The sequence below is a fragment of the Haemaphysalis longicornis genome, unplaced genomic scaffold, assembly GCF_048455015.1.
Source record: "Haemaphysalis longicornis isolate Haplotype H1 unplaced genomic scaffold, Haemaphysalis longicornis Haplotype H1 scaffold_1, whole genome shotgun sequence".
NCBI classification, from domain to species: domain Eukaryota; kingdom Metazoa; phylum Arthropoda; class Arachnida; order Ixodida; family Ixodidae; genus Haemaphysalis; species Haemaphysalis longicornis.
The window spans coordinates 407,908,221-407,931,163 of NW_027526203.1; the positions used below are offsets into that span (position 1 = coordinate 407,908,221).

Genomic DNA, 22,943 nt, shown 5'->3' on the forward strand with positions numbered 1-22,943 from the left:
AATGCGCACAAATACAACGGTGTGCACGGGTCTACGAAGTCCCACCGCTGCGTATGAGTTCCTGCACTTAGCGTTTGAAAACTGACTAAAATGGAAAATCACCATCGTCGTAATGCATAGCCTGGACTGACGGTGGGTTAAATACCGCTGTGTTCACCTACCTAGAAGAGGGCGGGAACACCAAGCTTTGGGGCAAACCGACCAGCTAATCCACAGAAATCGTGCACGCCCAGTAGAACCCGCGAGAAATCACTTAAAACTGCGGTTCGACCCCTGGAAGTTGCCTTAGTTAGCCCCTCCGGCTTTTTCGCTGCGGGGTACCTTGCAATGCCCGCGCTTTGTTCAGTGTACCTGTTCTTTTTACAGGGGTCATGCAGACAAAACACAAGTTTGGTTCATTCGAAAGATTGCCTCGTTAGGATCATATACTTACACCACTTTTAAACGCACACGTCGCTCAAACAAGCTATATAATTAGGAAAAATGGGAATGGCAATGCGACCCACTAGCTAATTTCCCGCAATAGAACCTATGATGCCATATGCCCAGCTGTGCGATTGGCTGAGGCCGGTAAAAGCAAACGCAAATTAGGCCGGGCTTATGAGCTTGCCGAACGAGCTATTTGCGCTTAAATGTAATGCATATTCAGTTTACAGCAGCAAGAATGGTGGGGTAAACAATGAAAGCTACGAAAATACACCTAAACATAGAAGTAGTGATGCGCACTGCTGTTGGTACTAGGCGCACTAAGCTTGTTTTAGCTGCACAGCAGTCCGTCGCTTTGAAATTGTCTTACACGACACTGGACGATTGGCGTAAGAGACGTAATCTTACGTGACCCTGTTTGTCGAGTATACCCTATGTTTCCATAAACGATTACTTTCTACCGTAATAAAAACAATCCGGGTCCAAATACCGTCAAAAACAAAGCAACGGCGGACAACGGTCCGCGGCTACCTATGGTAGCGCCATTTGGGAGGATTGACGGTAAGCAAGGAGGCAGAGTCTAATGACGCACTGGAAGTTCGTTCGAATACCCACCCTCATGACTTCATCGCAGACGTCAGGAAAACACTCGATTTGGCGAGAGAATCAAAATTTTAGCCTAAATTGGTTAATTTGTCAGTGATAACGGCATCGTTTGCTGCCGGACAAGCGCTCGGGGCACTATAAAACACGAAATCTTTCAAATTGTCTGCATGACCCCTTTAAAAAATGTAACAGTACACGTAGGTACACTTTATTTAATGATGACATACAGTGGGTGTGTGAGATTGAGTTACCTACAGAGTGGAAATTTCGGTGAAAAAAAAAAGACTCTTGGCCATACATGTAACCGAGTTGGTCACAAAAAGAAATCATTCTCATGGCAGCGACCCAAAGTTCCATGAACTGTGCAAGGATGCCCAGTTGGAGTGTGCGACGAAACTAAATTTGAGCGTACAAATGCAGAGCAGTATGCCCGCATAAGTACTCTGAGTCAATGTTACGTCACGTAACTAGAAACCGGGTGTAGAGGTCTGCAGCGGTTTATTTTTCTTGACCGATTTCTACTACCGATTTTCTTTAAAAATCAGCTAATCAAAACGCGTTGGTGCAACGTTCACTGTTTTCGTTGACGTGTTTGTCACCTTTTCTATAGAAAGGAAGGAAGGATCTAGAAGAAAGGCAGGAAGGTTAATCTGGCTAGAGCCTAGTTTGCTTTCCTGCACGCGGGAAAGGGAAAATAGGCAAAGACGAGAAAGGAGAGAACGAATAAATGTTGGAGCAGACAGGTATGCCCAGCGCTGAAGCACTAAACGTTCAAGTTCAGTGATTGCTACGGAAGGCTTTCAGTCGATAGTCTGGTGTTAAAATTCGTCGCCCGTAGAAAGAGTAAGAGTTCCTTAGTCGCCTTCTGAGCGAATGACAGAGAAGGCTAGTGACACAGAATCTTCTCCTCCGAAAATTGCCGCCGAGAGTTCAGGTTCCCCAGAAAAGGTGCTGCCGTTACTCGCCTGAAAGAAAGAAGCTGTCGTCAGCACCTTTTCTGTAGACTAAATAAAAACTTAGGGGCCATTCACTCTGTCAATGTGGGTGACCGGTAAAGCTTTATGAAATACAAATCCACACATAGTTAGGTTTTTAGACACGTATTAGACACGTATTTATTTAGACACAGTTGGACACGTATTTATTTTTTATCCTCATTTGGTAATGGTAGCCGCTATGGCTTTGTTATTATTAATAATTAAGGAATATTGGAAGAACTAGAGTTTTATCCCAGCAGACCAACATGGGGCTGTCCGTTTCCCGCCCCTGGAAGGTCATGCATTGACCGCAGAAGGGAATTCTGTAACTTTACAGCTTCACTATACCCTAACTAATAATTACAAGTAAATAAAACTAGGAACAATGATAGAGTCGTCTTATCTGCCAATTTTTATATAATTGTTCTTAAGAAAGTTTTGAAAAACGAGAGTTACAACAGTTTGCTGGTGAGCATTCGCGATAAAGTTGGCTTTACCGCAAGGCGTCCGTGGTAAACTTCGTTTTCCGCGAGGCGTTTTTGCCGCCCCAGATTTCTGACGGACACGAAAACTCCACGAAATCGTAGCCATAAACACCTTTGCTGTAAAATGCGGACATACAAATTCGCCTCAAATGAGTAACACTGAAAGGCGACACGTTTCAGACTGGTCATCCTTCGTGTTGGAGAGCCTCACGGGCACGATAGTACAAAAACATACAGGCAGCCCAGTGCGACGCCTATCTATGGAAATGGCTTAGTTCTCAAGCAATCGAAATGCCAGAGAGCTGACGACGACCCTAACCGGAGGACCACTTCACTTTCAGCGCTGCGCAACATCCGGTTGAGCGTCTTCAAGGAACTCGGAGTGCAGCGCCGCCGTAGCTCTTTGAGGAAACGGAAAGCGTTGGTAACTTCGGTAATTCACCCAGCCAGCGCGGCAGACAAGAGCGAGGTCCACTCGGGGCCACGCAAATCAATTATCCCGCTCCGCCCAGAGCGTCTCGAACGAAGCCCGCAGCGCACACAAACTTCGGGACGGTGCGCCTTTGTTGTTCCTTCCAGCCCGCAGCGAGCTTTGCCCCCCCCTGGTTGCCACTGCTGCGCAGGCTGCAGGGTCTGTAGCAGCCCCGCCTGGCTGTTAGTCGCAATTAATTCCGACCGAGTCGTCCTGAGCGGCCCCTTATTAATAGCGCCATCTCGTGCGCGTTACGACTGGGACTGCCTCTTCGGGGCCCAATTAGACGCCAAGCGGCGATTCTATCGGGCCGATGAAGTGACTGATTGAAGCTGCGGCCTGGCTGCGGGGGACGCGGCCGAGTAATCACTCTCCACAGCGGGGATAAATTACAGCCGCACGGCATTGTCTGAATGGGGACCCAGAAGGAAACAATTCGCATGGCGGGAACCGAGAGGGTTCTCCGGCGAGCTGTACAGCCGAGTCCCCTTATCGCCGCCAGCGATCGTTGTCGGAACATGACCGCACGCAGGGCGACGCCGAAGCGCGCCGGCGAAGCCCGAGCGCCTCGGATGCTGCGCGCACCGGCGGCAACCTCCTTTTAGGCTCCTTTCTCACACAGCACGAGTGATGCCTTCCGCCAACAAGGTCGCCGGACGACGACCTGGGAAACGGAGACGCAGAGAATCATTTGCAACGGAATCGAGAAGGAACCCAGAAAGCGACTCAACCGTGTCGAAGAAGCGGCCGCCGCCGTACGCCACAGACTGGATGCCTGCCAAGAGGCTCGCAGGGAGAATTAAAGTGCGGCCACAAGGAGCCCCTTGTTTTCCGCCCAGCTTGGCCCGCCAGGGGAGCCGGCGGGGCTTCCACGTTATGGAAACGTCAGAGTGAGGAGGCCAGGTCACGCAGGCATCGCGAAAATATAGTGCAGCAAGCGAGATCCCGGTTCACCCTGCACGCGCGCAGCCAGTTCTTTCAGCCACGTTTCCACTGCAAAAGCAAACAGATGCGTCCATACGCGGCCATCGACACGAAGTGAAACAAAAGTTTCACTTGTGTTACGCTCAAAAGCGAGCGCCCTGGTGTGTGTGCTATTAGAACGCGGCCCAAAGTCGCACGCCGTTTAAAACATGATACGCATCTTGAGCCGATCAGTTTATAACTGATCAGTAAATTCAAAATAAAAGCATACGATTACGCGCGGCTCGTGGTGCTAATACCTTACTTAGTTCCCGGGTCTCTAGCCGCGTAAAACTTCTAGCCGGCCCTCTACTCTCAAAATTACCAACTTCGTCACCCCCCCCCCCCCCCCCCCCCTTCGTGCTTAATTGCCGACGGCCTCGACACCGAGCAACGAGCGAGTGAGGCGGCACGGACATAGATCTTTCAAGAGGTTCTACAAAAACTTCTCGCTGGAGAAAAGCGCAGCAATTACATCGATAAAGAGTGCCCTCTTCTCTATGTGCGCTTACCGCAGATTTAAAGAAAAACAATCGAGCTCAATATTATTAAAGAACGCACCTTTGTTGACTTCTTTTTGACACCATGTGAAAAATACGCCAAAACTTGGACTTCCAAACATGTGCAACGAGTGCCGGCGGCGATCGAATATAATGAAATAGAAAGGAGCCGCCGCGACCGAAAGCCTTCGGGTTCCTCGAGCCAAGAAGATGCATGTGGCCGGTCACCTTCCGAAACGGGAAGCTTTAAAACCTGTTCCAGTTTGAGCGAACACCGACCACTAATGGTTTTAGAGCAGCCGCACGGAATTATGCGAGCTCCATCGTAGGTGAGAAAAGTTCTTCCCCAATTTCGCCAACTAAAATGTGTGGTAATGAAAGTCCCGAGCGAGATACGGCGCCTCTCCATTACTCACCATTTGTCGTAATTGCTTTTTTTTTCAGCTTCCACTCAAAGCGTCTTAGATTTCGAAAAGGGCGAACTCATTAGCGGCTGCGCTTCGTCGTTCGACAAATGTTCGTCCCAGTGACCTGGTTGACGCCGAATGCCATTTAAGGTGTCTACCGAGCTCGTTTCGTTCTATACTCGTTTCCTCCAGGCGCCAACGTAATCGCGGAGCTGGCCTTTTCGTTCGGATGTGCGACGTCTTGGATACGATCGCACGGGTGTTGACGAAACAGAATACGCGCATGTGAACAGCGAGAACACATACTCGACATCCATAGGTATCTACCATAGACGGTGCATCAGATACAGCTGTGCATAATGAACGAAAGTGGGCCGTCCGGTAGCACTCGGGGCGAAATGCGACGGACGCGGCTTTGCGTGTTGCGACAAAGGAAAGCAGCGGTCGTAGGCAGCTCTACGATAACCAGGACGTTAAGGCACTAAGCACCAAAAACACTCACCTATATGTGCCCACATGGTAGACAGAGTTAAGAGCTAACGGCGTATAAATCCTCCGGCAAAACGGCCCATTCATGCAGATAGACGTTACAGTTCCGACAAAGAGGCTCGGCGTATTCTTGCAAGCAAATAATATTAAAGAAGGAGCACGGTGTCCCATTATGTGACCGGCAGAGACGACAGCCAACGTGGTGCATTACACTTGCGCATCTTGATGCAAGACGAGCAAAGTGGCAACGAGATACAAACGGGCCCGGTTATGTGCCGGCAAGCGCCTGCTATTTTTGCGAGCACTTGAATACGATACCGGTACCAGATAGCCACGAAAAATAGAACGGCTTGTTTCGAAAGTGGACCGCCGATGGTATCGCGGTCTGGCCAAAGCCGAGGCGCCCTCAGCGAAGGGCGCGGGTTCACTTCAAGTCGACACATCTGGCTGAACAACGCACACTGAACCACGCATTCCCGAAAGAGCCGCGGGTATCGGAGAGGGGGCTCGCAAGCAGAGAAGAATGCATTACATTAGCGGGACAGGCGCGTCGATCAGGGCCACACGTACGGCACCGTCGGGAGGAGGCCGCGCCCCGTCCGAGGCTGCCGTAACTGCGCGGGCCGGCCTGCTTCACGGATCGGCAGCGGTGCGGTCGCTGAACCGGGGAATCCATCTCTGAGAGAAGCGCCACTACTCCGTCTATCAGTTTCTTGAAGCGGTAATTCGCAAGCGGTTTTACACGTGAGCACACTTGCCAGATTTATCGCTCGTTTTAGGCATGCACTACCTCTGGGAGGGATCAACCATCCTCAAGTGACGGTGTTTGCGCGCTTACATGCGTGCTAGACTGCTGCACGGAAATTTCTAGCGTTGTAAATAATATTCACGAGTTGGCAGCTCTGGTATTCGAGCCCCCGTTCTCCGTTGTTGAAGCAAGGATAATAATAATTACAGGACCCGCCGCGGTGGCTCAGTGGCTAAGGCGTTGCGCTGCTGAGCACGAGGTCGCGGGTTCGATTCCCGGCCGCGGCGGCCGCTTTTCTGATGGAGGCGAAAAGCAAAAACGCCCGTGTGTACGAGATTTCGGCGCCCGATAAAGATCCCCAGGTGGTCAAAATTAATCCGGAGCCCTCCACTACGGCGCGCCTCATCGCCTGCGTTGCGTCGGCGCGTTAAACCCCACAATCAATCAAATCAATAATAATTACAGCAATTGGATTCCATTTTTGTTCGGTTGCGATATTTATTATTGCCCCACACTCTTAGGCAAAAAGGACTAAAAGTTCGTCCTTTCGGGGACTAACGGCCTCTGCCACAATCATTAGTCCCTTCGGGGACTAACTGCGAGGGGACGAACGGTTAGTCCCCCACCCGGATGGTCCGTTCCGATACTCCCCAAGGACGAACTGCGTAGAGTGCAGAAAAAAAAAAAAAAAACTCTCGAACCGACAGGGATCGAACCCCTGACGCCCGGAAATTTACACAAGGAACCCGACGGGCTATCCGCTAGCCCACGCCGCCGGATGGTAGCCGCGGTAGATAATATTGAAGTGTACAGCGTGTAGTTCTGTGCATAATGCAACAGATCCATTGCAGCTGGTGCCCGAATTTCTATCTGTGCAAGCGAACGTGACCGCGTTTCGCGCCTTGCATTTAGCGCTTTGCTAAGTTTAGGGACTATTGCTCAGTTCGATTCGAAGTAGAGCCTCTCAACCATAGTTTTTCTCGTAAATAACAATCAACTCGTCGTCGCCTAGTTGAGATAGCTAGCTGGGCGATCGGAGAACTCATTTGTTTCCGCACAAATTAGCGCAAGCTAAGTGCTTTCTTAGTGTTCGATACATATGTTAAGTGCTCTATGTAACGTATGTGAAAGGTGTCGTCTGTGTGAGTGTCAGAATAATGAAACATGTCATATTTTCCTGCATCGGCGAAAGCGAATTCGGTATTGCTTAGCCTGAATTCTTCAAATTCGCGTCGCTAGACGATTGCGACTGGGAAATGCAAGCGGGTTTTACAGCAGTTGCAGCATTGTCATAGCTTTGGTGCCCAAGGCAATTATGTACCGAGTGTAAAAGATAACTTCGAGACGCTTACCTGTAGCGAGCATTTTTGTTTTGCAGTTGTCATCAGCAACATGCGTTTTTTTCTCGTCTGTTAAACATATACATATTCATTACGCCCAGGAATCCAGTTTTGCTATGGTCACTAATTTTTGCATTACTGTTAAGGCGCTTGAAAGCTTTCATTGGCCGTCATTACCTTGCACGAATCGTATGCAACACAGCGTATCAACAAAACCTCGCCGAGAAGCGTATGGCAATCGCGCTTCGCCGCTCCTTGCCATTACCCTCCGCTCTCTAACCCTAGGCGATTTTCTTATAACTAACATCAATAGTTTCTCCCGTGGCACCATCTAAAGCACCCAGTGACTGCAATGGCTAGTGTTTTGGAAATATAAAACTGTTCGCAGACATATGCGCGAAAGGGCAACGACGACGCCATTAGGGGATTAACGACGCAGCAAAGAGACTAACTGCATGCGTTTCGTCTTCCCGTTACTCCTTATAGATCGGCGGGGACGAACAGTTAGTCCGCATTTATGACACGGCACGTACTCTGCCGCAGATACTCCCCTTGAAGATGAACGGTCGCCCGCGAAGACTAACGGCTGTATTTTAGTCCCTATTTTAGTCCTTTTTGCCTAAGAGTGCAGCGTCACAAGCCTCACGAAGAAAGCATCGCGCCAACGCAGCAACGCGACAACGGGGAGCGCGAACTTTCTCGGACGGAGGGGGATGATAGTAACCAACATGCCCCCCCCCCCCCCCCCGCAACAGTAATCATAAAAAAAGAATAGTTTTTTCTCTCTCTCGCTCTCTCGCTCTCTCAGGTGACCCCAGCGCTAAAACAAAACATGTTCTAGCCCCACAAAGGAAAAAAAAAAGAAGAAAGATACGGGGGAGGAGGAGGAGGAGGAGGAGAAGACCAAACGCCACTCTCCCGGGCGCAGGGCGTGATATCAGCAGCAGGCGGTACCACGTGAAGAAATCACAGTTGCACATCAAAATCGCTATATTGTTACTGCTGCCACGATTCGTTTCGTTTTGGTTTATTATATCACCCTATGGCGGAGACTACATTTAAGGCTGCGTGCTGCGACTACCTGTGACATGTTCTGACCGCTGCGGGAAAAATTTGTGACCTTGTGGAAATGGCACTTGCCCTCTGAGGGAAATTCTCTCTTTATGTTGTTTGTTCCCTAGCTCCCCGCGTGTACGATCGAAGCTTTGCGGCGCCTTTTATTCAACATACACAAATTAACAAGCCGAGAGGGCCTGTCAAACTGTGCGCGGCAAAACCAAAAGGGGAAACAGCGAACGCGGCTGGAAGAGGGAAAAGGGAGACACGCTGATGGGCAGAAAATGCAGTAACAAAGCGGCGGAAGAGAAGACAAAGAAGCGAGAAGCCGGAAGCGACAGTGCTAAAACAGCAAGCGCTAAACGCCCTCTCCGCATAATACGCTCTCGCAGAGCGTGTTGATCAACTGCTCTCGGCGCGAGATAAAACGTGTACTCGCCCCTGGCTCAGTAATTAGACGACTTGCCCCACGCTGTTACTGGCGTCTGTTGACTCCCCGCTGTCTGAGCAATGCCAGGCCCCGTTGCGCCATTACTAATTAGGTACGCGCTTGTTCCAAATCTCCGCGAACGGCGTCCGTCTTTCACTATAGCCCAGCCTTGGAGCAGCCAGGCAGCTCAAACCGGGCTCAGCTACTAAGCGTCACGTCTTAATGAAGCGCCGGCGTTGGCACATGCACGCCGATCTGAGCGCGAGCCTCGTATGCAGACGAAAGGCGTCTGCAGTCAGGTGCCGATTTCTACCCCAGGCGCACCTACGCGCCCGTTTTTGTATATCCCTCAAAGGTTTTCTTTCTTTTTTCTTCAGCAGGTATCCATCTGGCGCAAATGTATTTTAGGAAACTTTCCCACCCCATGTTTTACGCGCTCTACCTGTCTCATATTCAGGCTTCCAGGACAATCACCTGCTAATGTAAAGTTAACGCTTAACATTCCATTAGTTGAGGTGAAGAGAACGATTTACTGTTTTACAACGACACAAGGACAGGATTTTGACCACTTGAGTGTTTCACAAACACAAGCCTTGCGGAGGGGTACACTCTAAAAAGGACGTTTACAAGCGAGTACCTTTGATGGAAGCAATGTAAATGCCAACATAATGATCTGAGCTCACTATTTATCCATAAGGCCGAGTGAGGATGACGTAAAGACAGTAAATAAAAGCTGTCATTCCATCCTGCTAGTTTAATTGCACCAGGGGTGAGTCATAAGCCTGTCTGAAAGAATAATAGCTCACGTCTCTGTTGGAAGCAGCCGATGGTCTGCACCACCAACCTAACGACAATTTATGATTGATCAAAGCACCCTATATAAAATGTACATTCGGTGCAGACCACAGCATTGCTTAGTATGCGTGTATGGTTTGTGATTTGTCAAGTCGGTGTCAAACGTGAGATAGCTTTAGGCAGTGCACCTTTTTGACCAGGCGGTGCCGATGATGACACACTGCTTGTTGTATTTTTACGCCTGAGACCACGAGCCCAGAGAGGCGCTGAAGTCGGGCATATCGATGAAAGCTTTGCGTTCAGGAGCAATGATGTGGAAAGATGCACGCCGAAGCGAAGCAAAGTTGAAAAATTTTACCTAAAAAAAAAAAAAAAAAAAAACAGTAAGAAAGGAAACAGTTCCCAGTAGGTGACACAATGAAGACAGGCATGGGCCTGTGGTACAAACGGCGTGCGAACAGGCATTGATAAATAGTGTGAATCCCAAGATTTTGTATAACGCTTCGTTGGTTATACGATAGCGATTGGAACCTTCTGGAATACGCTATAAGGGCCCTCCGGTGCTGAGACCTTTCCCCCCCAAAATGCCGCAACATATCTGCTCTGCCATCACAGCCGCAGGGCCGTGCCAAAAGCGGGGAGCTTTTGCTTTCCTTTTCTGACAAGGGGCCTGAAGGGAACAAACTATCTCGGTAAGAGTGGGGAGCGTCTACTGTCACTCAGGGATGCTGCTGTCTGGATGCTGGCCAGACAAGCACGCAGCGTTCGCGCTCTTTGTGAAAAGCCACGCCGGGATCGAAAAGCCCCCTTGAGCGCAGCTCGTCGCCCTCTCCTAGCGACCGCAGAGCCGGAACGTGTTTTGGGCTCAAATTGAGCGAGGTGCAAACATTCGGCTGAAAACCCGAAAGTTCAGTGGCATGTATGCCCGAAGGTACACTGGAAGAAATTAACGCCACGGGAAAATGAAACAGAGAAACTATGCTTCGGTTTAGATAGGGTAATTTCGACAGAAGAGGAAGAAACGATTTTTGTGGATATCAGCGCTGCGCCAAATTACGACAGCCAACGGGTGGACTACATGAGCAACACAGCCAGAAAGGAAGGTCGTGACCAGAAGAGAAATAGACAAGAGGATGAGTTCGGATTCGAGAACAAAGAATAGGTGCAGCTTGTCGCGACAAGAGCAGTGGTAGAATATCACAAAAGGTAATTTAAGTGGACGGGCGAAGGCTATTGTGGATAATGATGGTAACGATGACGACGACTACGCCAAACGGTTGATGATTATAACGGTGATGATGGAAATGCAACATGTTCGCTCGGAGCTTGGGCATTTCTTAAGGGGATTGGGAGCGCTCGAATGGCATGCCTATTCTGTGCTAAACGGAGCTTCTAAGGCTGTCCATTGCCTCCGTTATGCGTATATCTTATTTGACCAAAAACTGCAGTCTTGCTTCATCATGTGTGTACCAGCGATGTTGTGAACTTGGAATTATGCGTCGATTAACGATGCAAAATTATCGCTGAAACATAGAAAGCAATGAAGCCATCTGAATGGCGAGTGCAACCGCATCTGCCTTATTCGGAATGAACACGCCATATGATACAGCATGGAACGTATTCGACGCAGAAGCCGCAGAAATTCGCTGCACAAAGTACAACGAAGGTTGGCGGTCTGAGAGATCAAAGCTTGGCATTTATTACACCCCCAAGCGTGTTTGTAGATTCCTCCCCCCCCCCCCCCCCCCCCCCCCCCCCCCCCCCCGGTGCTCAGTACTCGAGCAAGTGGTTCGCACCGCCCCAGTGACATGTGTTGCTTCACCTTACCGATGGAAGTTCGTGCGTTGTGATTAGCAGCGGGGTCTAAACTGCGTAGGTAAGATTCCCGCTTGGGAAACAGAGAGCACTGCTTCGTTTCCGGGCGCTGGGAAACTTGCGAGTTTTATTTTCCACCCAGCTGGTGTTTTCGGTGCACGCAATTACTCCGACGTGTACTCCCAAGAACGCTCCCACAAACACCTCTTGCTGTAACCCAACGGGTTCTAGTGGCTCTGGTATGTAAGCTTCCCGGTTAGCTATGCATTCGAGTGCTAGAATTCATTAACGTAGCTGCTGTGCGCTTGCTGCCTCCCAGAAAACAGCAAGCAGTACAGAATAGGCGGCTAAGAAGTGCGCAGAAGACAAAGATGTCGCTCCTCACGTGCTGCCTCGGCATGACACACCCCCGTGTCACCCGAGCGTTATTCTTGGCCCAGCTAGCTGGTTGCTTTACCTACGACCGCTTCCCAAAATTCTCTTTTCCGCATTCCCGTGCTTCTACGAAAAGGGAAAAGTGTCGAGAAGTCAGCTTCACGAATTTACTCCTACAAGTGGTGTCCCCTCGTAATCAAGCAGACCTCTCGGTATATTTCTGAAAGGCAATTCTGGCGAGTAATTAGGACAGATCGGCACTAGCCGTACGACTGAGCATGATGGCCCGGATGCAGTGAGAACGAGAATGACCACAGTGTACCGTTGTGGACGGTGCGCGAGAATCGGCACCATTCCATGGCACCTTAGAGGCAACGAGCACCGCAGGAGTGACGAAGTGCCGGTGGGCCCCAGCCGGGCGGCGATACGCGGGGGCACGATCGGCGACACGATGCGAGACACGCTGCGACACGACAGCGGCGTAACGAACACGGAAAGCAGCTGGCGGAGCGCCAAGCCAGCCGGTGGCGTTGATCAGCTGACAGTCGCCCACACCGGGTCCTTTCGGGAAGGTCCGATGGTCCTCACCCGGAAATGATCCTCCCGCGCAGCAGCCAGCAGGTGCAAGTGGAAAAGGAGCCCATCTATTTTAGAGCGCGCGGTCGAGAGCCCCACAGTTGCGGAGCGGGCCAGGAATTCGGCGGATTTGAGTCACGTGGCGCGCAGCCCACGGACTCACTTGCCCGGAAGAAAGCAAAACGATAACACCAGTGGCAACAGCGCCGAAACTTGGCCAATCAATCAAAAGCTCCAGCAAAGCCGAGAAGCTTTCAGCGTTCTCGCGCACCTCCAGTCATAGCTCAGGGGCGAGGAATCGCCTTGTCGGAACTGAACTGGCGCGCTTATATGAGGTATTTCACGAGCCCGCGACGCGAGCAACAGTGTTAGAGGAGGTTCGGCTGTCTTTGGACACCCCGGAACCCTGGAAGTACCTTCCTCGCGACCGGAGCTCCTGAGGAGTGGCTCGAACCGTCGTCTATCAGGGGACGCTTTTAAACTTGCCCAGAACTGGAGGAGTGCAGACCCGGGTTTGCCGTGCAAAATGAAAAGAACTGTTCCCACTTCCTGGGAGCGGAAAAAGACCGGAATTTCGCGCCGCCTCACGAACTGGTGTGAAAGGCGACGGCAGAACTTTGAGCCCATATTGTCTTTTCCGAGATGGATGGAAGCACTTAAGCTAGCATTCACCAGAAACAGTTGCGCCTCTTTAGGCCCCTAAACTACCCAAGACGGTGTAGAAGCGCTTAAAGAAACGACGCAAAAAGTCCGACAAATATAAGTTGCTGTTTTTATTCATTGCCACATAATAGAGAGTGTTAGCATTCCGTGTGTTCTGTCCGTTCCGTGAGTACAGTCAGTACCGGGACTCGACTGCGCCTGCGCGCGCGGGCACGGCGAGGAGGACAGACATCACCTTAACGAATACGCGGGCATGGAGAGGGCCGGCCCGCGGAACTTATCCACCCCAACAGAACGAATACGCAAGTGCTCAGTCGGGTCCCGGTCAGCACGGTACGCACGAAGGACACGGAACATGCGGAATGCTGAAACTTACTAATGTCGCATACGCCTGACTTCAGCAAGGCTCTTCATCCCTGTACGTATACGTTGTGAAAAAGCCCCACGTACGTGCTCCGAAACAGTTGCGTCGCGATCGCGAATTTTACGGCCCTCTAAGCCTTTTCCTGACTGTCCGTACCAGGTAGTAGCTGTTATTATACTCCTCTTTTCCTCCACCATGATTTCAAAAATTGCTTAATAACCACCTCTACAGCGTTGCAGTTCACTTTCTCTGTTTTAGCTGTAAACCCTACACTCCAAGGATTTTCAGCACAATGCTTCAGAATAACCAATCGGAGTGGCCGAGTGTGCAAATTCCACGGATGACGTGGTCGTGCACTCAATTTGAATGAAAGCATCTGCGCAGGGACATTGCGCAATGCAAAACGCCATTCATGCCTTGCGCGTGTTGTCCCAGCGCATATGGACATTTTTTTTTTCAGCCGAATTATGTGTAGCGCTTCGTCGGTCGCCGAATTCGCACACTCGGTCACTTCAATTGGTCATTCTGGAGCGCTGTGGTGAAGACGCGCCACGGGGACTTCCTACAGTGTATACGGATTCGACAACGCGGATATTTCCCTAATACGAATTTCGATGAGTGCAATCACATTCCAACAAAATTGCGCGAGAAAGGTTAAGGCGCCATCTGTAGAGAAGGAAAAGCGAAGAATCCGCTGTTTATTTACAAGTATTTACAAGGTGTGTGTGTTTGAAAAAAGTTTTTACAGCGAAGCTGTTAGCCTCTAATTGGTCGGAAAACTTCTTGTCGTAAACATAAAACCCAGGCAAGATTCAGCAGTTCTCGCCTAAGACGGCGAGCGCATGCCTCAGGATGATCAGGCACACAGCATGCAGCTCAGCATTTGTTTAAAAAACCACAAAAACAAGCATCGAAACCGCATTATGGATGATAAAGCGCCTGTGAACAATAACAACGACTCCCATTCTTGCATCCGAATGTCTCGTTTTTACACGCCACGAAACCTTCGGCGTCCCCACATGCGAGCTCTATCTTATTCAGTTGGAAGTGGTGATGTGGTAAGCGAACATCAAGGTGGCCTGCTGCTGCAGCGATACAGCAGCCACTGTAGCGATACTGTCCACTCCGTACGGTCTGCACCCGTGCTGGCAAAGTTCAACGAGCCTAACGAGCTCAGCCTTCGCCATGTCCTTGCCCTGTGCATAAAGCCAGCCTTGAATCTTCTTTTGAAGCTGCTCATGCACGGCCCCAAGCCCTACCTTACGGAGAGATAAGGTGCATTATCCATAACTATAACGCTTCAAGGTGGCAGAAAGGGAAAAAAATTCTCAGCGAACTACTTTTCGTCGCGCACGCTCCCAATTCGCTTCCAAGGCAGCCGCCTAAACTTTTCTTTGCACGAAACACTTCCCCTGCGCCTTGAACAAAGTCACTTTCCTTACTACGGTGTGCCATCATAACCCTGGCGGTTTTGCCAGGGGGTTTTGGAAGCCCAGCGACAGTCTGGCGCGACGGGCCTTGCGCAGGGTATACCTCCGGTGCCATCAACCCAAACTTGACTACTCCTGTGGCCAGCGTTGACCCACGTTTCGTCAGGGTAAACAATGTGCCTGCGTTGGCGCCGGAACTCTAATCTGGCGCAAACAGCGGCGGATACTGCGCGATGCTCATCGCTTCGATAAGCAGTGTGTTCAGAGACCGCTTTTTGTATCGGAAGCCAGACTTCTTCAACATCCTGTGCATAGTTATCGTGGATAGGGATTGCAGCTCACTGCCCGTCAGCTTGGTGGTAGCAGGAATCCCGTTTCTCCGAAAAAAAGCTTTGCATGACTCGTCGCAACACGACCAGGTCAAAGTCGTCTAGCTGCTTCTGGGGAAAAAGCCTTATGTTCCTCATTCTCCAAAAAAGCGATATTTTGCTGTTGTTGCCCGGTCAAGAAGATGACTGCTGCTGTAAAGAGTGAACAAAAACACACGTGTGGTTTGATGGGATTTCAACCGGAGTCTGTACAGTAGCAACTCAGCACTCTATCAACAGTGCTATTTTTGCTTATTTTTTCTTTATTACATAAAAATTACCCCTCAAAGATATAAAATCACAGGTTATCTGCAACAGCAGCGCATTTATTGAAATACGTTAAAAACAACAGTAGCTTCACCGGTAAGTAGGTTCACCGGTACATATGTTTAGTACTCCGGCAGACACACAGACGCTTGGAGGAGACGCAACCAGTCTGGCGGCCGTGTTTGAGCGACATAAACACTGTGTACGAGGGCACATTATTCGCGAAAAGTTGATTTCTTGCCCCAAGGTTCCTCCGCATTGCGGTCAATCAATGCCGTACTTCCAGACGCTGACCATTGCAATCAACACAAAAAGATCGTACGGCACAGAGTTTTGATCACAGGCAGGAATCGAATATTATATGGGGTGATGTCTATATCTTTGTTGAGTCCGGTCGAGAACGTCCCCCCCCCCCCCTCAAAAAAAAAAAAAAACAAAAAAAAAACACAGCCTCCCCGCACAAAATAAGGCAATGGTCAATTGTCTCGTGTTAGTTGCACAAGCGGCAGTTTATAGACCTAGGAAAAATACCCGTTTACTATTTAACGGGCCACGTTTTAACGGGAAACGTATATGTATGAAACATAGAATATTTGCACGTTGTCAGCGTAGAACAAAAGTTATTGTTTTTATTCCTCCCTTCTTGACACATACACACTTGGGGATTGGCCAATAACCTGGAGCTTTGAGCGGCAATGTGCCCGCTTCACATAACTATGAATGGGAAACGTAAAGTTGTAGAGTAGTGCGTACCGCATGACACCTGAACCTGATGGCACGTGAGTTGAACAGGTGCGCACCAGCCGTTCAGAACACTGATTCTATGGATGCTCTGGCATGTTCCGGCCTGCCTGCTGACGTAATTCGCGACGTAAGCTAAAGGAATGAAAGCGAAGAAAGCGATACGAATACGATGCAGCAGTAGACAAGTTGCTATTAACTGCCGCCAGGCTTTCGCCTTGAAAGCACGTCAGCAGGCTTAAGTGCCCCGGGGAATCTTTTGCGCTCGCGACCTCTTCCGCAAGAACGCTTCTTTGGCGTCAATCCTCTGCCCGCCTTTCTTTCTCCGACTCTCCGACCCCCACTGGTACAGCGTCCGCTAGCTCACCTTGTCGAGTTCCGCCGTCCTAGAAAATTCATGCTGGTGCCCTCCCCCCCACCTCCCCCCTTACTGCGAAGCGATTCTAAGACATTTAAAGCTACTCCATTCGCCTCTTTATGGAAACGTTGCACCCTGAAAGAACGACGGGCATGAGGCGCGACTGCTTCGGCTGACCATGCTTGCTTGCCTTGTGCACGCGCGAGTGACATACACTGAGCTTATCACAGGAACGTACTAATGAACTAACTACCTGCAGCGGAAGGCTTAACACCGAAGAGGAAACCTCCGGACCGTCCCTTATGAATGAGTGAGCGGAAAAGTCGTTGCGAAGGTGCAGTAATTTGCACCACAAAGAGCACCGTCACCGTGGCGGGTCCCAGCTAAGTGCAGTGTAGAAGGGGCAAAGGGGGGGGGGGGTCGCTTCTCTCCACCAAGACGCTTCTGAATTAGCACTACTAAGCCTACAGGGAGTACATCTCCCTCGTCCTGACCACGCCCAAACGAACCCCCGCCTCACCTGGAGGGCTCACTGTGAATCCGCCACAGCGCCGCATCCTTGTATTCGCACTGCCCGCTTCCAAAATCCTCACTATATCTGCTTGCACACACTTACATCATTTCCGGTTCATGGAACCATTGGGGAACCCGTCAGAAAAAAGCAGCTTGCATTGCCCCAGCAAGATTCGTGACCACGTTTTAAGCAATGCTGGAAAGGCGCTCACCAGCATGTACCGGCCCTCCTCCGGCTCGGCAACGCGTGTGGCTCGCCAGGACTGAGGGCCCTCGCATAGGCGGTCGTCAAGGCCCCCGGAAGCGCTCCTCAGTGACCCAGAGCCCGCGGAGGCCAGACGCTGCGGCGACGCGAGATCACGCGCCGGCCGAAACAATGCAGCGCGCCCGAACAGTGCGGGCCCTGGTGTTTGGACAAGTCTCTTTTCGCGCGTCACGACGGCATCGGGGCACTTGCCCGCGCTGCGGCGTGCTGCTCGGAACACCCGCGTGCCATCCAGCGGCCTCACGACAAGCGGCGGCCCACAGACGGCGGGCCATGTACACGGCGGAGTGGCGACGAAGGCGGATGCCGCTGACATCTCCTCGTATCGGCTCGGGGCCGTCCTGCAGCGCGCGGTGAGGAACGTGACTCCGCATGACGACCTGGACGCCGCAACCGGAAGACGCCTACCGAAACGGCCACATGCTCCTTTCTCGGGTTTGTGCCGCCTGAAAGGGCAAGTACAGGGCGGAGCCGGCGCTTTGCCCCCCACAACCGTCTCGCTCCGTGGGCGACCCGCGCCAGCAGTGTAAATTATGTGGCCCGGCTAGCACTGGGCCGCAGAAAAGCCGGCCCGCCGGCCACCGAAACCGGGAAATAAATGTTATCCCGGGCGATGTGTCCATATTCTCCTCCTATAACTTTCCTTCTTTCTCGCTTCCCGTGGAGGATCACCGAGGAATGCCCCTGTATCTGCTCTCGCCTTCAAGTCGCCCCGCCATGCTGCATGCAGGCGGCGCGCCTCGTAGGAGAATCGTGGGCGGGATGAGGCGATACAGGAATGCCCTGCCAGTGCGATCGCTGAGTTTCCGTTACCGCGCGGAAGAATTTCCTGCGCGGGTCCGCCTTCGCCAGAGGGCAGCCTGGGCCAGCGAAAACGCACGAGGTTCTATTTATCTGGAAAATTTGAAGAGGCTCCACCGCAAAACTCCTACGCAACGCGTGGGAATGTCACTACTTACGCTGTGTACGAAGGAAGCCACGTGCGCAAGATAGGCGCTCAGGTCGATGCGCCATGGTGCATTCCGATAGCTGCTTGCTTTTTGTTTTTATTCGGGCGGTTAACGCGTATCAACATTCCTATCTGAATTCTGGACGCGTAAAGCTGGAAAACGTTGGGCAATAGAAAAACGACGAGCCTGAATTTCGGCCTTCGGTTGAAATAAAGATGCGAGCCGATTGATAGCGCACCTTACGCCCGATTTTTAATACTCACCACGCGGATGCAAATAGTAAAAGGCAGGAATTTGTGAAAAAAAAGTTGCCAAAGATGAAAAAAAAAGTAACCGAAGGAGCCGGCGAAGAAGCCCAAGCCTCAGCATCGTTGCAGCGAGGCCTCGACAAGTCATGGCAAACTTTCCACAAAACGCGAAAAAGAATCAATACCAGCATAGATAGTCAATTACAGAACTATTAAGCTATTAATTACATGAACTCACCCGACTCTGACCACTCAGAAATGCAAGCGGAAGCAAACACCCCACCCCATTCCAAACAAACCTTTAATGATAGCCAGGATGAGTCCAGGATGAGTCAACAACGCAAAGAAGTCACACTGCTACGAAACAGCTAGCTGGAAATGCGCAGCATAACACGTGAACGACGACATTTATTGTGCAGTAACCACTCTCAGCAGCGTCCACCTTCTAAATGCTGAGAACAAAAGACGGTCCCCGTCATGGACTTCGTTGGTCGTTACTAAATTACTAAGGTCCGCCAGCAAACGACGTGAACTTATTCATTATGTTATCGCAAATGTGTATGGTTGCGCCTACTCACAGGCGCGAGCCCTAAAGAATGTAATCCGTAGCTTGTTCCTCGGCGCATACCGCTAATATTAAAAGGGTCCTGAATCCCCCTACACCGACGCTATAGGGCACATATTGTCCCGCACAGCTGGCGCACATCTAGTCAGCTCCTCCCGCAAGAATGTTTTGATGCGATCAGTATAAACGAGTTATCCCCGATCAAAAAATATAGCAGAAACTACTACGCTGGTTGTCCACCATATGCGAAGCATCGTGTATGAAGGCTAACGACGCTAAATACATGAAGAGTTCAGATGTAAAATAGTCACACTGCAAACCACGTCCAACTTGCACCACAGTGTATCGCACACTCTGAATGACACTTCGAACACCTCTTGTATGAAGTGCTTCGCGAAGTAGGCGTCGGCTCAGGCGGTAGATAGTTGCTCAGGCAAATAATAAACGCCGACGAACTCCAGGCATTCTTTCTGGTATCATTTCACGTGCCCCGGCAGTTTCGCGGCAACGCATTTGTCGATCGGCTTCCCGATACGGCTCGTGCATCAAGCGACGACAGCAGCGAGATCAACCGGGGTCCTGCACTGAGGACTCCGCCCACCACGCGCAATGATAAAAGTATACTCCTCCTCCGCCTCCAGCTTTCTGCTGCAGGCACCATTGCCTCTCATCGTCCGCCTTCGTTGTGTATCAGCGACGCTGGGCAGCAGCACGAGGCCGTTTCCTGTCGAGGAGCTCATTGCTTCCTGAACTGGGTGCGAATGTTAAGGAGTGCGTACTGGAGTTCCTCCATGCACGCGCGGCGCGGGTTTACCGCTTCCTCTTGTTACGAGGCCATAAGGATAGCGGTGGTGCTAGCCAAAGAATGCGTCGCGTTAGAACAGCGGTCGTTCTGTTTTTAAGTGCGTAAGGATTTCTGTGTGGACTCAACGAGGACACCCGTCTGTCCGTCTTCAACGCTTGATGAGTCACAGTTTCGCCGCATAAAACAAGCGATATAATAAAAAGACCCTAAGGCCTTGCTATATTCACAAAATGACCCCTTATATTGCCCCTGAAAAAATTCCCGAGCAATACAGCTGTGTATAGTAGTGAAGTAGACTTTAAATGGGCTAAGCGTATAGCGCTCCACCATCGGAGTGCATGGGGCCTTACGCTATGTTCAGACTACCGACGTAACAGCCATATTGTGCGCTATTGGACGTAAAAAAAACAGCGTTTCACGCAGTTCGGTTGGCTGAGACGTCAAATGACGTCATTATTTCACGATATTACGACAGTTGCGACAACAGTCTGAACCCGGCCTTAGGTATTTAATAGCACATCCTAGGGCCTTTATACTTGTATAAAAGAATCCTTATATTGCCCCTAAAATATTTCCTAGCAATGCACTTGTGTATAGTAGTGAAGCCGACCTTAAGAGGGCTCGATGTATATGGAGGTATTTCTGAAAGGTCCTTCGGCCTTAATACTGTCACCTGAGACTACTTGCACTGCTCTTAAAATGTCTTCCCAGCGAATCATTTGAATAACGTAATGGTTATGAAGCCGACTTTAAAGGGGCTTGCTGTATAGCAGAGCGGCTAACGTATTTATCCCAGAATTCACACTTTAGAGTTTTGTTATTTTTCTACCCTATCTCGCGGCGTCGTTTGTAACGCTGCGTAAGTTACAGTACGCTGTCTATGGACGACGCTTGGCCTAATCATGTACACGCCTTTGTAAACCTTGCCATTAGCGCCTGCGTTTCTACATTTCCTCAGGATGGTGGCGCCATCTCTTGAGCGCGCAACGAAGTTCTAAGGAATAAAATTAATGAGGCTGCCACTGACGAGTCGGGGCACGATCACTATTGGCGGTGAGATGTTTGAGTGGCGCCCCCTGGCTCTGACGTCGGCTTAGGGACTCGCGCCGCTGTCGTCTGCTACACTCCGCTTGTGGGGCGCAGCAGTGCCTGGGCTAGAAATCACCAGCTTCGTTGCTGTAGTGCGTTAAAAAGCGTATTTCTAGCGACCACTGATCTCCACTAGAGTTGCTGGATGGCGCTTCGAGCTCTCCGGCGCACGGCCGCCGGAAGTTCGCGCGCTCGTCCCGGAAGTCGGGCCGTTCCAGCATAGCGCATGCTACGCATGGGCTGGTTTCGCACGCATTCCGCCAAAAATGCCTGCTTGTTGCGCTGTCAACTGCACAAGCAGACCAGAGTAGTCGTCTGGGAAGACGTTTCACTTGGAAGTATTACAATATTCGGTACGACGTGCGTGATACGCAGCGAAACGCAAATGTCATATCAGTTTCGTTTTTAAGCTGTAGCTGTTACGCAGATTCCCTCGCTCTAAGCCGGATTTATACCGGCGTTGGGTGGCAAACTTATACCCTAGTTACATGGCGAAAGTAACCACAGTTAAGTTTACCCGTGGTTACTAAACTTTAACCGCGGTTATCGCAAACTGCGGTTTTGGATGCTACACGCGAAATTGCAAGTTTAGTGACCGGAGTCACTTGATTATGAGCGCAACAAATATAAATGCACACTTTTAACTTCACGATAAAAAACAAAAGAGAAGCAGTGTAGACAAAAAGAAATATCGTTAAAGCATTCGCTTCTGACACAAACGCAACGCACTCGTGCGCGGCGAGAAGAGGGGCTTCCCCATCAGCTCGCAACCGGCTTGGTTTGCTTAGGTCTGTTCGGTGTTGGGAACTTTCAGCTTAGCACAATTTTTCACCGCTCTAACATCCATTTGCTCGCATGCGGAAGTTCTTTTCCGCGATCAAATTGATTTCGAAGAGCGGCGATGCGATAAGCTGTTGCTGCCGTGGTCTGGGCCGGTTCGGGCCTCAAGCAGTGCCGTGCGGGCAGGCGCGCCGGCGTGTTTACAGGCACGGCCGACGCGCGCGCCGGTCGTTTTCGAGTGCTGAAAACGCTTCAAGATTGTCTACTATATCCATTTTTGGCGGACGACGCGCGGAATTTGCAAATTTAGCACCGCTTTTGTCGTAGTTGATCGGGAGGATCGGGAAACGAGCCGCTGCTGACGGGCAGTCGCGCTGATTGCGAGAGCGATGCTAAGAACGCATGCAAGCGCGTCTTGGGGACAGCTTTGGGGCGCCCGCTGTTTGAGAACCTTCGTCTCTTCCGAACGCCAGGTGATTTTTTTTTCGCCTCCGCTGATGCGCCGCCACTTGCGTCCGAACTGAATTGTGTGATTTTGAGCACTGCGGCTGCGGAAACTGTGGTTAGCGTGACCGAACTGGCGAAGTTCAGTTTGCGTTAACCATCGTTAGCGACATAACCGCAGTTTCGTTTGTCATGTAACGCAGCAAACTGCGGTTTTGTCTAACCACGCTTTTCCTTAACCGTGGTTAACTGTGCCCGTGTACCTAGCTCTCTATTCCCAGGCAGCAGGCTCTGCAGTGACCGCTTTACTGACAACTGTTTTGACAGAACGGGCGCACGAACTCGGCTACAGCCTGTCGCCGTGCCCACGTTGTTTTCTTTCTAGCATAAATCCCTAGCATAAATTTCTAGCATAAATCCCGTTAGAGCTGCGTCGTCTCTCAAACCAAGACCCAAGTGACATTTTCGTTCTCCTTTGCAATTAAATTCTGGTTCATATTAACGTCCCATATTTCGGTATCGCCTAAGTTGCGATTTGAACGCGATGTGTACAGCCAAAATGCAATAAAGTGAGAACAAAATGCCAAAATGCACCAATGGGGACGCTTATCAGCGGGTGAGAAGCGTAGCAGA

At 50.7% G+C, this 22,943-nt stretch overlaps 1 protein-coding gene across 4 annotated transcripts in view; it reads right to left on the reverse strand.

Annotated features, from left to right (window-relative positions):
- Positions 1 to 22,943, reverse strand: part of LOC144155468 (puratrophin-1-like) — a 640,065-nt gene that overhangs the window by 253,887 nt on the left and 363,235 nt on the right. The window lies entirely within an intron of this gene.